At 35.7% G+C, this 15235-nt stretch overlaps 1 protein-coding gene across 1 annotated transcript in view; it reads left to right on the top strand.

Annotated features, from left to right (window-relative positions):
- Window positions 1-15235, top strand: part of LOC103477781 (mannosyl-oligosaccharide 1,2-alpha-mannosidase IA) — a 207523-nt gene that overhangs the window by 120829 nt on the left and 71459 nt on the right. The gene's annotated exons all lie outside the window — the stretch shown is intronic.

The raw sequence follows: 15235 nt of genomic DNA, 5'->3' as shown, positions 1-15235 counted from the left end.
AATAGATGGGGTTTCGCTGAAGCCAAAATTTTTATTGGGATTTTCATTTTTTTTTTGCATAAAAATCAGATGAAATATTTCACCTTCTGTGGGTTGATTGTTTTCAAGCTTAATATATGCAAACAAAATTTTAGTGTGGTAAATTAGTTCAAAATCCTTTTTTTACACCAAGGTTTTGAAATAAATGTAAAAAAAAAAAAGCATTTGACTGTAACACATTTAAGACAACACATTGAAGTTTATCAACCGAAATAACAAAAAAAAAAGAAGCTAATGTAATTAACATTTGCTCCCTTTTACAAATGTATGACTGTTTAACAATTTAGGTAGGATCTATATTTGTATAAACTAACATGCTTTGGCAACAACAATCAAGTAAAAAATTTCAAAGTAAAGGTTTTAGTTCCAAATAATGACATAAAACTCTTGCGTAATTTGCTTTGATAGCTGTGTTTTGAACGTATTGTATCAGTGACTGGAGTGCATCATTAATTCAGAGAGGGAAGAAAATTATGCTGAAAGTTTCATTTGTTGAAATTTTAAAGTTAAGCTCACGTTTTGAAGATTCCAAAGGGTCTATTAAGTAATCATATCTTCAAAAAAGCAAAAAGAACTGGTTGTGACTCTTCATTCTGTAGAGGAAATACGCAGGGTAGTAACATTTCAACAAGGTAATGATTATTAGTCCCATTAATGCATTTTCTAATAGGGGCAGATTGTCATTAATGTTCATTAATGTTTCTGAAGACAGACAGGACCAGAAAATGCAAAGAAAAAAATAAATGTCACCATCTGCTTACACATTTAGTCAACCTTTAAATTTCCAATATGAGGTTTCAGACTTTTTTAGTTTTGTAGAACTGACATGTCTACAGAAATCTGACAGCACTCTTTTATGGTTTACCCACCTGGAAAAAATCCAAGAAAAACAATAAAAACTTTTTTTTAAAAAGGCCGCACTGTTGAACAAAAAGCTGTGGCTTTTGCACTTATTGTCCATGTTGTTCCCAGTGTGTTTGAATGGACCATCAACCAGAAATAAAAGCACCACAAAAATATATTCCCAGTCCTTCTATTGTATATTGGTTACCTACAAATAAATGCATTTAAAAATTTTAAAGTACTGATTTTATGTTGGGAGGAAATGGTCAATAATATGTTAAACTATATTACTCTTAAAATTATTCAATGGCAATAACTTTCTACAGAAAAAAAAGATGGAAATTATCTTTCGACATCCAGAAAAATATTGTAGCACTTTTGAGTTTTGAGAGGAATTTAATGAGTTCTAGAAAGAATTAAACATCACCCGTTTCACTGTATGGATTAAAGTGTCCAAGTGGAAAAGTGTCCAAGTGGAGGACATACAACCACCACCATGAACAGATCAGGGAGTCCAAGCACCTAATTTACCCTGGAAGCAGGCCTCAAAATGCTAAAAGAAGTCTCCAAAACCCCTAAAATGTCATTATGAAATGTTATATTGGAGCAAAAGTTGTTCTAGGAGGAACACTTAGCTATTTAAGAAAAACATGAAGACTAGAATGAGGTCTTTCTTAGGTGATGCATAAAAAATACTTCTGTTTACCAGAAACTGGTCATGGAAAATATGAGATGCTCTGTAAAATAAAATAAAGCTGAAGCAGATCTGGATTGTGCAACATGACAATGACTCAGAGCATGCCAGTAAATATAAAAGAATGACTGGGAATTAAAAAATGGAAAGTCTGAGTTGAGTCAAAGCCCAGATCTTGACCTCATTGAGATGTTACATGGTTCCGTGAAGCAGACATATCACAGCTGAAATCCAGGAGTGGTTTGAACTTTCAGAAACTGGCTGATGGTCATAAGAAGTCTCTCACTGAAGTTATTTCAGCCAAACAGGCTAAGAGTCTGAATTAGGCAGTGGAGTGTCCTCACTTACTCATTATGAGAAAATACATTTTTATTATATTTTGTTAATTTTCCTTTTTCTATATTATTTTTTTTTTTCAGAGATACATTTTTATGTGAATATTTCCTTAAAAAGTTCTAAAATTTGAAAGGGGTGTCCTAATTTTTTACTGTAGTTGAAAGTCTAAAATGCCTAATGCCCACCATTTGGGAACATATTATGAGTTGGGTCATCATTGATTCGAGCTCTTGAGACATTTCCTTCCACTCAGTACGCTTAACACACTTTTTGCTAACCTTTATCATTGTATTTTTAAAGTTTAACAAATGGATGGCAATGAAGAGTAATTCCTTCTTTTTTCAATGTGACAGACTTGCTGAACCTCACTAAACTTAATGAACTTTTTATGAGTGGGCCTGATGGTGGCTCTGTGTTTCTGTTCTCTAACTGCGTTTGACAGTTTTCCAAAGTTCAGGAGATTTCGGCAGAGATCTCAGACAGCATCCTGTGTTGCCAAAGGCCACGCCGTGTTACCGACTGATAGGATTCTGAGAGTCACTGAAAGGCCTTTACGAGGCAGAAAATGTGATAAATACCACAAAGAGTGTGGAAGAGGGGTTTAAAGGATGCCATAGATAGAAAAACTCTGGGAGAGACAACGATAGAAGAGGCCATGGCACTTTCATTGAGAGAGTTTCTGGAGACCGGGTCAGGAGGGCTGCCAGTACAGATACCATGTTGGTTTGAGTGGAGGCCTAGAAAGTGCCAAACAAGGCTGGTTTTTGAGTGATTCTCCACAGCCGGTGGATCAAGTGCATTGGGTCATTTGTATGTGGTTTTGTAAGTTTAGTAGATCAGAGAGGTCATGTCTGGGCTGTGGTTTAAGAACGCAGTAAAACATGGCAGTGATGTGTAATTCTGACTAACACGGAGACACAAGTTTTGCTGAGTGCTGTATTCTAAATCTAGGCCAATTACTCAATCTATTCACAGCATCTTACAACAATGCAGTCCAAACTTTAGGTTGTGCTGGCTGAGAAAATATTCCATGCTTTTAGCCTTCATTTTTATCTTGATGTGTGTTTCTATTGGCATGAGAGTTAACACTATCAAAGTGTATTAAGGTTTTAAACGTGGTTTCAGATATATCATTTCAACAGTTTGAAGTCCTTTTAATGAGATGCTAGGGAAACTACTGGAGTTTCTTCAGTAATTTGAAGCACAGTGATGTTCATCATCCCACTCCCCACATGTTGCTATCCACTGTCACTCAGTCAGCTAAAACAGGGATAATACAGGTGTCCTTGGCTTTAAGTTCAGTTGAGCAATTCAGTATATTTATAAAGCACCACATCACAACAAATGTCAACTCAAGCTACTTTGCAAGGCAAACTGTCCCAATTCATATATGGAAACATTATAATACACACATTCTAATTCATTGCTGGTTATATTAACAAAATCTGTAAAATTCAATTCAACATGTTTTTGGAAGAATTTTCTAAAAAAAATTTTTAAAAAAGGCACATTTTTCTCTTGTGGTGGTGAAAAACTTAATTTTTGGAGCCTCACCCATCACTCCTATGAGTTGGAAGCAACATGTCTGTTCAGCAGCTGACTGCAGGCTGAGCGCCGGATTAATTAACTTCTGCTGGCTAAAATCAGCTCGTCTGGCTAAGTGTTATTTTCTAGAAATCAGAATGGCAAAAATGCATAATGCATAATAAGCACTTGACTAAACTGAAACAAAACTTAGTGGGCATTTATTCTACATCTTTACTTAAGTCTAAGTAAAAAGTCAATATTTCTACCTTTGCTTCCCTCTTTACAAGATTAAAAATATTTGTTGCTTTTCTTTTTCTAATTATTACAAATTGATGTCTATCACGATAAAGTGAAACTCAATTTATTTAAAAATTAACAAGATAGTAGATAGTAGATAGAAGATAGAAGTCAACATACTGACCCAACAGAATTTTTCGGGGGAATTTAATGTAAGTGTAAGAGTTGTGTTCAAATCTTTATTCCAATATGGGGAACTTCTAGTTTATAATTTAAACTAAACCACTCTGACAGTATGTTGTTTGCGCCTTATTCTTCAGAGCTCAGCAGTCTTGATTCCTGCCAGTTTTTGGGTCATGAAGGGATGGGTTTTACATGTTAGCTTCTACCACACACCAGAGCATTTTACATTTTATTTTTTCTCATGAAGAACACGGAAAGGCAGATGCGCTTCATGATTCATCTTTGAGTAAACTTATGATTGTTAACTGGCGGCTAGAAGCTAGTGAGTGGGATCTGCAACACTTGCAGCCCGTGCTGAAGCAGCCACTAACAGCCGCAGTGTCACCAATCATAAAGACAGAGAGACAGATTTACAGTTCACAGTGAACTATGGCGCGGGTGTCATCTGCCATCCATCAGATTCACCCCCTCATTCCCTCACCACTAAAAGAACGACTTCCACTTTCCCTGCTCTGGGGAAGTTGGACACAACTCACCGATGACAGTATGAATTAAATCTCCAAATATGTATGTACTCTAAGGCACACTATTATAAATGATCTGGGTTAGGGGCTGCTTAGGGCCCTGAAAGATGTGATTGCATGTCGGATTATTTTAAAATCCTATGACGGCATCTTTAAACAGTGGATAAATATGAGCGGCTGCTGTTTTTCTTTTTTTCTCTCATTGGATGAGCCAGTTTTACTGCGTCTCACACAAAACCCTCAGAAAACCTACGGTTTACAGTTTGCTGGTCAACGGTAAATAAGTGCAAAACCTCACGAACTACGCTGTCAAGCATGGCTACCTTTGTCCAAAGATTTTCTGGGTCTTTGATTAGATGTCACAGCACAAACGGTAAAGCGCTACTGGCTCAATAAAGCTTTCCAGGACCAGTCGAGACGACTGTGATATAATAATTTTGTCTAAATTCAGTAACAATACAGTAAAATAGTCTTTTCGAAACAGAATTGTCATTTTTATCAAAAGAAGATGCTGTTTGTGTTCTTATTTTATTTTTTTTAATGAGCCATCAGTGATGTGTTTGTGTTGTTTGCTTAGGTTACTTGGGTGTTACAACTATAACGTGTTCAACTCCTTTCATATTTCTGTGGGAAGTTTCTTTTCCCACATTTCTTAAATTTGGGGGAATAATGCATTTTTCTAGCAATCGTAAAATTATGTGTTTATACGATTATCATGCCAATTAACTTCTGGTTTATTACTGAAACTATTTCAGGGATTAGAAATAAAAGTATCACTACTCAGAGTACTTAAGTCTACAGCAGTGCAGGCATGTGCAGTAGCATAATGAGGGATGAAGTGGCAGAGCAACATTCATATGGATGGATTTTCATGTAGACTTTTCTTCGTAATTACATTACAGTGTCACAGGATGCAGTGAGCCAGACTGTAGCGCTTGATTCATCTGTTCAAGCTTGTCTGTCATCCAGAGCTCGACACAAACTGACAGCCGGTCTATAACTTGTTAGCGGTGAAACAAGGGCATGACAGACAAGGACAGTGTTACAGTAGTAAAGAAATACGAGTATTTGGAGCAGGTTTCAGTCTGTCCTTCGCTTTCTACTAGGGCTTAGACATCAGCCTCTGCTCATTATCTCACTTAATCCAAGTGTTAAATCTAAAAAACTGATAATCTCCCACTTGTGAAACAGTGTTTAGCGAGACAAAACAACAGATTTTAAATGATTTGCATAACGAACAAATAAAATTCATCTGGCTGAATCCTGACCACAGGACTGTAGGATGATCAGCTTGATCCTGTTGCTGAATTTGAAGGAGCAGCTGTGCATACAAACCAGATTGTTCTGGTGGCTGACCCTCTTATGAGAACAAAAGAAGCTACTGCATGTTTCTGCCACATTTTATAACAAGCTGTTTTTGCATAAATACTCCATAATTGTGTGGGAACATCATTACAGAGCAAACTTTTATTTGATTAATAGTAAGTGCTTTAAGAGCAATTTTTCAGTTTAGTTTGAAAGTTTTTGTCTGGGTCAGGAGCTGCTCCATCGGAGCTTGTTATATTTGATCTTATTAAATAAAGAAAAAAAAAAACTTAACGAAGACTCTTAAACTGTACCTTACATCTCCATTCAGATTTTATCACTCGTTTGCATTAAGACTCAGCTCTTCTCATCTCATTGTGAACTTTATTTGATCAGGGTCTCACTTGAGTAGAGTTAAATTATTGCACCCCAACCCTTGTAGGGTTCCATCTATCACTTACTAAAGATATTTTGCTATTAATTAATACATTTTTTACCGTTTAGCATGTGAATCTTTTTAGCTACAAAAGGATGAATTGGTTATCAGATCAAATAAATGACTCACATTTACAGAGAATGGAGGAAATCACACATTTAGCGAGCTGTTTGAGGTCATGAATGTTTGAGAAGACTCAGTTCACAGAGGTCTTAATCCAATGGGAAGCAGCGTGTAAGCGGATCAGAGGAGGAAATTGTAAAAAGCAAGACAAGGGTGGAAATATTTTTAGCCAGAATATATATTTTTTTATCCCCACTTTATATTAAAAACTCTATTCATTCATTGTCTGAGTGTAATAATTGTCTAATGCCATGACATCTTTATGGAGACATTTTAATAAATTTGGGTTAGGAGGCTGCTAAAAACAAAAGTCTGTAGTGTATTGAGACCATCTATTTTTGTAGTGATTTAACATTTGCTTCTAACATTCATTGGTAGTTATTTAAACTTTATCATATTAATATTGTTGAATATATTTAGAGCCTCCCATTATCTGGGTGTTTTAGTATGTTTTGGATTTTTGTTAAGTTTACTGTATTTTGCCTTAAAGATAAGGGGATTCATAGAAATGTGTTCGGTGACCCTTTGCTTTTAAAGTTCTTTTTATAATCTATTCAAGTCAAGTCATTTTTTATTACAGTTCGCCTTCTGACTTTTTTTTTTAATCATTCTGTTTTACTTTTTTTTTTTTTTTTTACCACCTCCTTACTGTTGGATCGTAGTGTTCCCTACCGTTATTCTACCCATCTGTTCAGCTCTTAATGCCTCAATTTCATCAGCTGTGGATTTGGTTTAATGTTGGAAATACTTTAGGAATGATTATGGTTTTCTTTCTCTGCATTTTTTGCTGTTACACAAGTAATTTTAGCAACTCTTGCTTTGAATCCGCTTGTCTCCTGTCTGTTTCTGGAACCTCTCTTTACCACAACCACATAACAAAGGCTGTCATTTACATGAGGCGGCTGAATGTTGGGACAATATTGTAGTGGACAGAGTATTTTTAAAGCTTTGACATTTTCATCATCTTACCCTTTCATAACGAAGTCTGCAAAAAAAAAAAAAAAAAGCCACAGCTTTAACAAGCTCATTAGGATCCGAGGCTTTTGTGTCCAAGCCTTGCAGCTTAAAGCGACAGGGCATTTGTGGGATCTTGTTTTCTTTTTGTTAGTAAAAAAATATTCAGTAAAACAGATAAAAAAACAAATGTTTGCTAGAAATTAGAATTTCTTTCTCTAATTTTTATTCCTAAATCTTAGTGGTGTAATGAGAGCCCCATCCAATGAGATTTTTGCTAGATTGAAGTGCGGGTTGTTGTTTTCTTTTTTTTATCTGTCTTTTTCCCAATACACCATTCAGGTGCATGCAACGTGACCTAATTTGGCTTAATTAGCATTGGAGAAACCCTCACCTTATTCAAATAATTTATACTGTCTTGTTATAAGGTGAAATTGTTTAAGGGAGACAGATGACTTAAAGTCTGTCGCTAAATAGCAATGCCAAAGTTTGCGTCGTAATGGTCTTCCCATTCAGTTTGTAAAATACATTTGTTAGGGCTACATAATATATTGTAAATGCATTGTTATTGCTGTATAACTGGGCATGGTACTTAACCTCATTATTTGTTGCTTTTTTAAAAGGCAAACTTTGGTTCACACTTGGCACAAAATGCCTAAGACTGTATAAGTACAAAAATCCATGGAAGAATTATAAAAAAAGATGAAACAGATATGAGTGAGGAAAATAGCTGGACTTATCAGAAGTATTATTGTTATTCCTATATTGAGCAACAGTATTTCAATAATCGGGTTTAATATCATGCAGCCCTGCTGTTACACTTTTTTATTTCTAAGGTAATGGTTGAACTTTTCTTTCTTTTTGTTCGTGAAAACTAAAAGTGTATAACTACGTTTGTAGAGATGATACTGAATTTAGAATTTAATTTACATTCTAATTATGAAAAACAAATCACTGATCTTTTTGTTATAAGGATCACATTAAACTGAGTCCTGCTGAAAAACTGCAGTAATTAGACTGAAATTATTATATGAATATGATTTATTCAAAAGACATCGATTGGGAAAGAAACAACTAAAATATTTTGCTAAATACCCAGTTTTATCCCATTTTCTTATTCATATGTGTTTTATGTTCATAAACAGCTGATCCGGATTGATAATAGTTATGCTTTACATGTTATCAGAAAAATCATTTAATTTAAGTAGCTTTTTTATTGTTTTATCCTGCAGTCTAAAATAGCCATCCTACATTAAACATCAGGGATATAAAAAAGTCTTTACAGCCTGTATGCTGACTTCTTTGTCTTTACCGCTGACTTATTATAAAGGCTGAAGAAGACAAAAAAAAACAAAACAAAAAAACAATCTATTTCTTTTCTGTGTGTTCCGTGATGTTAGCCTGCAGGCTGTATAATAAATACTGTATATGCTGATGTGTTAAAAGTGCTCTCACACTGAGTAATCAGAACATTTGCACACATTTCCTCTGTGAAATTCAAGCTGTTGTGATGTTACAGTTGCTCCTGTATATAGATTTAAGATTTCCCGTGAGGATTCTACGATTCTCATGAAGCCTCTTCAGCATAACTAGAACTGCTCTGGCAATAATTTCTGAGACACAGTGATTTTATTTCCAAATCTAAAATCAGCAAACATGAAATCTCGTGGGTGTTTTTGAGTATTCTTGAGGATGTAGGGAGATCCACTGTTTGTTTTGTTTTTTTCTGGTGAAATTTGTTAATCCTGAAAGAAAACATTTCTATTTATTGTCAAGAAAGTCTAAAGAGGGACTCTAAAATGAAAAAATTCACTGAATTGAATCTGAATAGAAAATTCTTCTTTTTTTTTTCTCGATGGGGTTCAGTGATGAATATTGTAATGTATAATAATGCTAGCAGCAATTAATGTACCTCATACCGCTTAAAACTTTCATACAAATTAAACCCTAGTATGAAAACAGTTTCCTTTCTTGGAAGGAAATGTTGGAATATCCTTGGTGAAAAGGTTGCAGCTAGACCTGCAGCATAACAGATGGTTGGTTCAGCCTGGAATATCTCATTAGTTGTATTCTCATATGATGGTAATTTGAACTGAACCAAACTGGTCAGTTTTACGGTTTTCAGTGATAAAGTGAAAGATGTTATTTGAGATGTTATGATTAATATAAAATATAAACATTTATATTTATTGACAATACATATAAATGTTTTCTTTTAGGATTAACACATTTATCACTGAAATGTTATTTTGCCATACAAAATAACATTTTGTATGGCAAAATACAAAATATGTTATTGCCAGAGAAATCTGCAAATGTTTGATAGTGAAAGCAGTAACAAGAGTTGAGTCTAACTCGTCAAATTGTGAACTTGGCTTGAGGCATCTGCTTTAGTGTAAAAACAGTTTTATTACATTCAGATAAAGGGCAGCAGCAAAACCACCAAAGAGCAGCCAAGGTTTGTTTCCAACAGTATTCTTAGACTGTAGTTATCTTTGATCTTTTTGGAAGAATGATCCCAGTAGGATTTTGTGTTGTTGCTGTCGTTTCGTTTTAAAAATGGAATGCTGGAGCAGGAGGCCAACTTGTATTTTTATTTATCCAGAAAAAAAAAACAGCTGGCATTCAGGCTGGACAAGCTCTCAGAAAGAAAGCGGACGCTTGGTGAGAGATTGTATTAAGAGATTTCAGATTCCTGACACAATCTGTCTGATAACTTTATAATGCAGTTGTCAGTGGCGTGTTGGAACTCAGGGCAGAGACCACTAAAGGGGCAGGTGCTTAAAAAACAAAAAGGACACATCTAACCGCATTCTAGGACAGAATGTTAACAAAGCCACACAGATTTCAGAGTTTAATAAACAATGATAACAAAATTGTGAGAATATAATCAAACCTAAGGAAAATCTCTATATAAAGCAAACAACTATGCATATGTAAAATGTTTTATTAGTAATTTCTTTTTGCAGGTCTATTTTGCTATAAGAAAGTTTTGCCTTATTCAAACCCGCAATTTAGCAGGGCATGTAAATCAGAGCAAGACCACCAGACATATTTTGTCTTTACATAATTACACTATTAAAAATATAAACAAGGCACAATGCAACCTTTTAGTGTACAGTAATCTATAAAAAAAAGAGCTGGCTGTTTGCTGCACTTGCAGTGGAGATGAAGATGGTCCATTCAGGAAAGCAGAGCTGCATCAAACTTTAACGTGGAACTGCAGAAAAATGAAAAAAAAAGAAGCAAATATTGAATTGTTAATTCATGTCACCATAAGAAAAGCCTACCGAGTTTTGCTTAAAAAACTTTTTTCTCACATGACGTCGTGGGCAGCGCCCAAAATCGCAACAAATTCTTCCTTCAAATAACTTTTTAAGTTCACAAGACAAAAATTAGTTATTTAATTTAAAAAAAAGTTAAAACATTTTATTTTTGAAAAATAAATCATTACAATTCCAAAAATTTTGATTACAATTTTATTTTACTTAACTGAGGTTTTTTTTTTTTTCATTGAATAATTGGGGAAAAAAATATATATAACTTCATACTCTGCGAACCAGACCATAAACTTACTTAAAGTCTGGTTTGAGTTTTTTCCCCTTCATTAATGACAAACTTTTATTACATACATTATATCTATCTTGGTAATTCACGGTGAGTTTTTTTTAATCCTAAATGAACATCCTTGTTGGTCTTTTATTTAAGTGCTATTCTCCTTCAAGATGCATTTACCTAACACCAGAATACATTATGCAGCAAATTATGTTGTACAAAAAAAAACAAAAAACATTAGTACATGTTATTATGTGTCAGAAGAGGGCTTAGAAAATAATACCAAAAAAAAAAAAATTGACCAAAAGTGCTCAAGCACCCCCAGTTTTTACGTTTTTTAACTCTCTATATGAGCAGTTGTTCTGTAAACGTGCTCCCCACATAAGGATGCGATTTATTGCCGTAAGAAATTGTAGCAATGAGACCTGTAGCCGGGTAGTTGTTTACCTCCACGGAACTGTTTTTTTGACCCCTCCTGACCTCTTGTCTGCTTTAAACGAGACTGCACTTGCTCCCAGTCATGAAGGTGTCTGAAGAGAAGCTGTGTCATTTGCAGCGTCAAGAGATTGTTTCTGCAAAGACGCCACGCCCCTGAGCTGAGGTCGAGCTGAGCTGACATTCTGTCTCGGAATGTGGCGGCAGAGGACATTTTGCATGATGCATTGTTGCGGATGCTAACAGCATGTTTATAATTCATGCGCTCCTCTGCCAGCTTAGATATCAAATGTTTACCCTTGATTCTCACTAGTACACATCATTTCAAAAATACAAGTAGCTTCCAATCTAAAAAAAATAAAATAAAATGTGTTTGGCATATCACCGTTTTTAAATGTGAACATTGCTGGATAAATAACGGATTGAAGGTGATGCCAAAACAGCAGCAAGTAAAGATGGTTAAAAAAAATAAGAATAAAAACAGGAGCTGGAGCTGTTTTACTGTATGCGTGTACATGCAGCTGATGATGTAACTCTGGTAATATAAACAAAAATGGCTTCTACAGAATAATAATTTTGCTTATTCATGGAAAGAAACTGAAATGAGCAAAAATATGCTGCATCAACTTCACTAAACCTCATGAAAATAAATGTTTTTATTTTGATAAAGGGATGGATTATTTTAATACAAGAAACAAGGGATGTTTACTTTGAGTCATATTGATTAACATATATTTTAATTATTTTAGTCTTTTTTTTTAATGATGAGCACAGCTGAACAGTTTTGCTGCTACAATTATTTCCACAACAAAACTAGTTGTGGATCTTTGAGTCATTAAGTTTACATTTTATTTTGTTGAGCACATATAAAGATCTCTCTTTGTGAGGTAAGATTTTACTAAAAGATTAAACGTTAGAAATAAGATTGTCTTTTTTTTTACTGTGTGTAAACATATCTGGTTATCCGTGGCCAATGTTATATGTAATCAGTATAAATCCAGAAGGTCATAAGGCAGTTTTTGTCCTCCTCTCATCTTGTTGGTAGTTTGGAATCCAGCAGCCTCCAGTGTCGGAGAGGAAAAGTGAAGGATGCTGCTCAGTCAGCAAGGCCGGCTACAGTGGGAGGTGTGTACAGTATGTGATGAGAGATGGAAGCAGGTAGTCGCACACAGAGTCATGAAGAAGGACGGACTGCAGCAGCGTGAATAATAACTCCGGAGTGAGAGCATAGCAAAGTCCCATGAGGCGTACGCATTATCATAGACGATGTGGAGGGGAGGCCGCTGGATTCCCCAGGAGGAAGCAGAAACATGTACACACCGAGCTGCTTGCTGTGATTCTGCGTTTGTGTCTGTTTGCATCTGCAAATGTAGAAAAAGAAACCATCGGCTGAAAGAGAAGGATATGGAGTCCTGGGCCGGGTCGTATATCAGCTATAATTTATCACCCTGGTGGTATTTGATTTATTATTCATCATGCTTTTACTACACAAAGTAAAGCATTTAGTGGAGGTTTATGGTGTAAATACAGTTTTCTCTCCATGCGCTTATTTGATAATGTTTAGGGAGATCCTATATGCTTATTAATTACTGGGCTTTCAAGGATAAATGCCATCAAAGAAAAATAAACTGAATCTTACGTTTGAAGATTCTCACCATAAGCTAGTGGCCCAAATTAGCGTCTCTATGCTCAGACCATTAAACCGCACTCTATTGATTTGAGACAAAATTAGGCATTCACTGTGCCTAGGCAGAGTTTTTAAAATGCATCGTGAGAATTTAACTAGACTGCAGCACACAGATTGATGTATTTCAGCCGATACCCATTACTGTCCGCCTGTCAATTAAAATGTTCTGTGTAAAATGTTGAAAGCAGCTCGCTTTAATTTCAATTCCCACTAAAAAAAAAAAAACACTTCAGAAAAGATTCTCAGTTCACTGATGTGGTACTTGTTGCTGAAAAAGGAAAAGAATTTCCACAAAAGCCCTGGCTTTATAGAGAGAGGAAAATAACATCTCGTCTCTTTTCTGTAAAGTAAGGCAGTTTGGTCTAAATTGTCTTGGTTTTCAAAAGTATTCACTCTCAAATAGTGCAGATTAATCACATGCAGGAGAACAATGGCTGCCTTAAGACTATCAAGTAAAAATAGTATTTCTAATTTTGAAGTTCTCCAAAAGGTTAACTAGTTAACACTCATGTCCCTTTCATAAGTTGAAAATGGGAAATGGCCACAACAGGCTTTAAATAAGAACACTCTGTCCAAAGTTGTATTGCATACAGAAGATGCTGTTTAATTTCCACTTCCTCTCTAGGAAAAAAACGGTACTTTTGGTAAGTGGCCTCCCTCAAAAAACTAGTTTTATTGATTATATTACTTTTTAAAGTTTGCATTCTTCTCCTATGCAGACTCTCTTCCCAGGGCCACAGCATTTTTGTGACAGGTTGAAATGACATTGTTACCTTTGGCTTTTGTAATTTTATTTATTTTTATTATACATAACATTTAGCTATTTTATCAGGCTATGAACTGAACAGTTTAACGACGTAAAACTCACAAATCGTTTATGGTGTGAAAGCCCACCATAAAGCTTTAAAAAAGAGCAACGGCTCAACATGTTCCTGTTTTTGTTCCATCATTTCAATTTCCACATCATTTTCTGTGAGCTTTTGCACTAAACACATTTAATGTTGGCATTGTGGACAATTAAGGTTTCTACAACAGTTCTCCTGAGTTTGAATATATTGTGCTTAAACTATAATACCCAATCCAAAATTCCAAGAATTTATATTGCAAAGGTTATTGCAATTTGATACACTGAGAATGGGGACTCCTGTGCCCATTTACTCACATTTTAGACATGACTGCTTAACTCTTTCCTTTTACAAGACTTTCTTTCTCACAATATTCGTTAAACAACAGATTTTTAGTAATGGTTATTTCACTAACAATGTTCCTCCACTGCTACTAAGGTCCTCTTGGCTGCTTCCATGATTAGGTTTCAGCTTTTTTTTTTTTTTCTAACAATTCTGTTATTCCTTCTTTCTTTTTTATATTCTGATGGTAGGAGGTGACTTTTCTCACCCTCACCAATCCTGACCCTATTTATTCTCCAGTAAGAGAAAAGCATAGGCTAGACAGAGGAAAATCAGCCTTGGGATACTCAGTATAGGCAGCGGCATGCAGAGATTAGAGCAACGGGATCAGATTGGTCCTTTTCATGATTCCTGTATGTTAATTAGCAGCATTAAGTTAAATCGCAGCAACTAAGTATGAATCAGCAGCTCTGGTTGGAGAGGCAATCACCCGCTTAATTTTCGGCCTTGGCTCATTGGGTCATTCTTTCTGTCACATTGGTCTAATTGGGATTTGAACTGTGGGAGCTTGTGGAAACCTGGATGCCGGCATCGCTGAGAGTCATCTGCCCAGTGACAACCATGCCTCTTTATTAGCAGTAAATCATTGCATTAACGTCTGAGCAGGAAACCCCACCAGGCTCAGAGTCTAGTCAGCTCCTTGGCACACAGCAGCGCAGCAGCCAGCCATGCCATCAGGCTTCCAGGCAGATCTGGGCTGAGCAACAGCAGATATCTCTGCCACAACTGTGGAACGCTCATCAGCTGAGAGCTGAGCGGCAAAGACTGTCCGCTTCATTGTGGGGTTCTAGTGAAGCAGAACACCAACAAGCTTCGACAGCAGTGTACCCAATGAGTCATTACCCTCATTAATCAATTTTCTTTTCTGCTGTGGCTCCTCCTGCACAGCAATTACATTATGTTGAGCCATTAAAATGCAAATTTGTCTTTCATTAGTTGGTTCATTTAAATACTTGAAGCATTGTTAAAAGTAGTATCCAGTTGCTTTTGTTCTATATTTCTAAGTGAGGAGACGAGGGACACACAGTAAACAGTTAAATCCCAGACAATGACTCACTGTGGTAACAGGGGAGGCTTTGTTTGTCGTTTTTATTTTAGCTTTACTAAACAAGTGGCTATACTGCTCAGTAGGCATGTTCCAGTATGTGATTTTCACAGTTTTTCCAACTT

Source organism: Poecilia reticulata, linkage group LG16, assembly GCF_000633615.1.
Source record: "Poecilia reticulata strain Guanapo linkage group LG16, Guppy_female_1.0+MT, whole genome shotgun sequence".
Lineage (NCBI taxonomy): Eukaryota > Metazoa > Chordata > Actinopteri > Cyprinodontiformes > Poeciliidae > Poecilia > Poecilia reticulata.
This window is presented reverse-complemented; position numbering and strand designations above follow the sequence as displayed.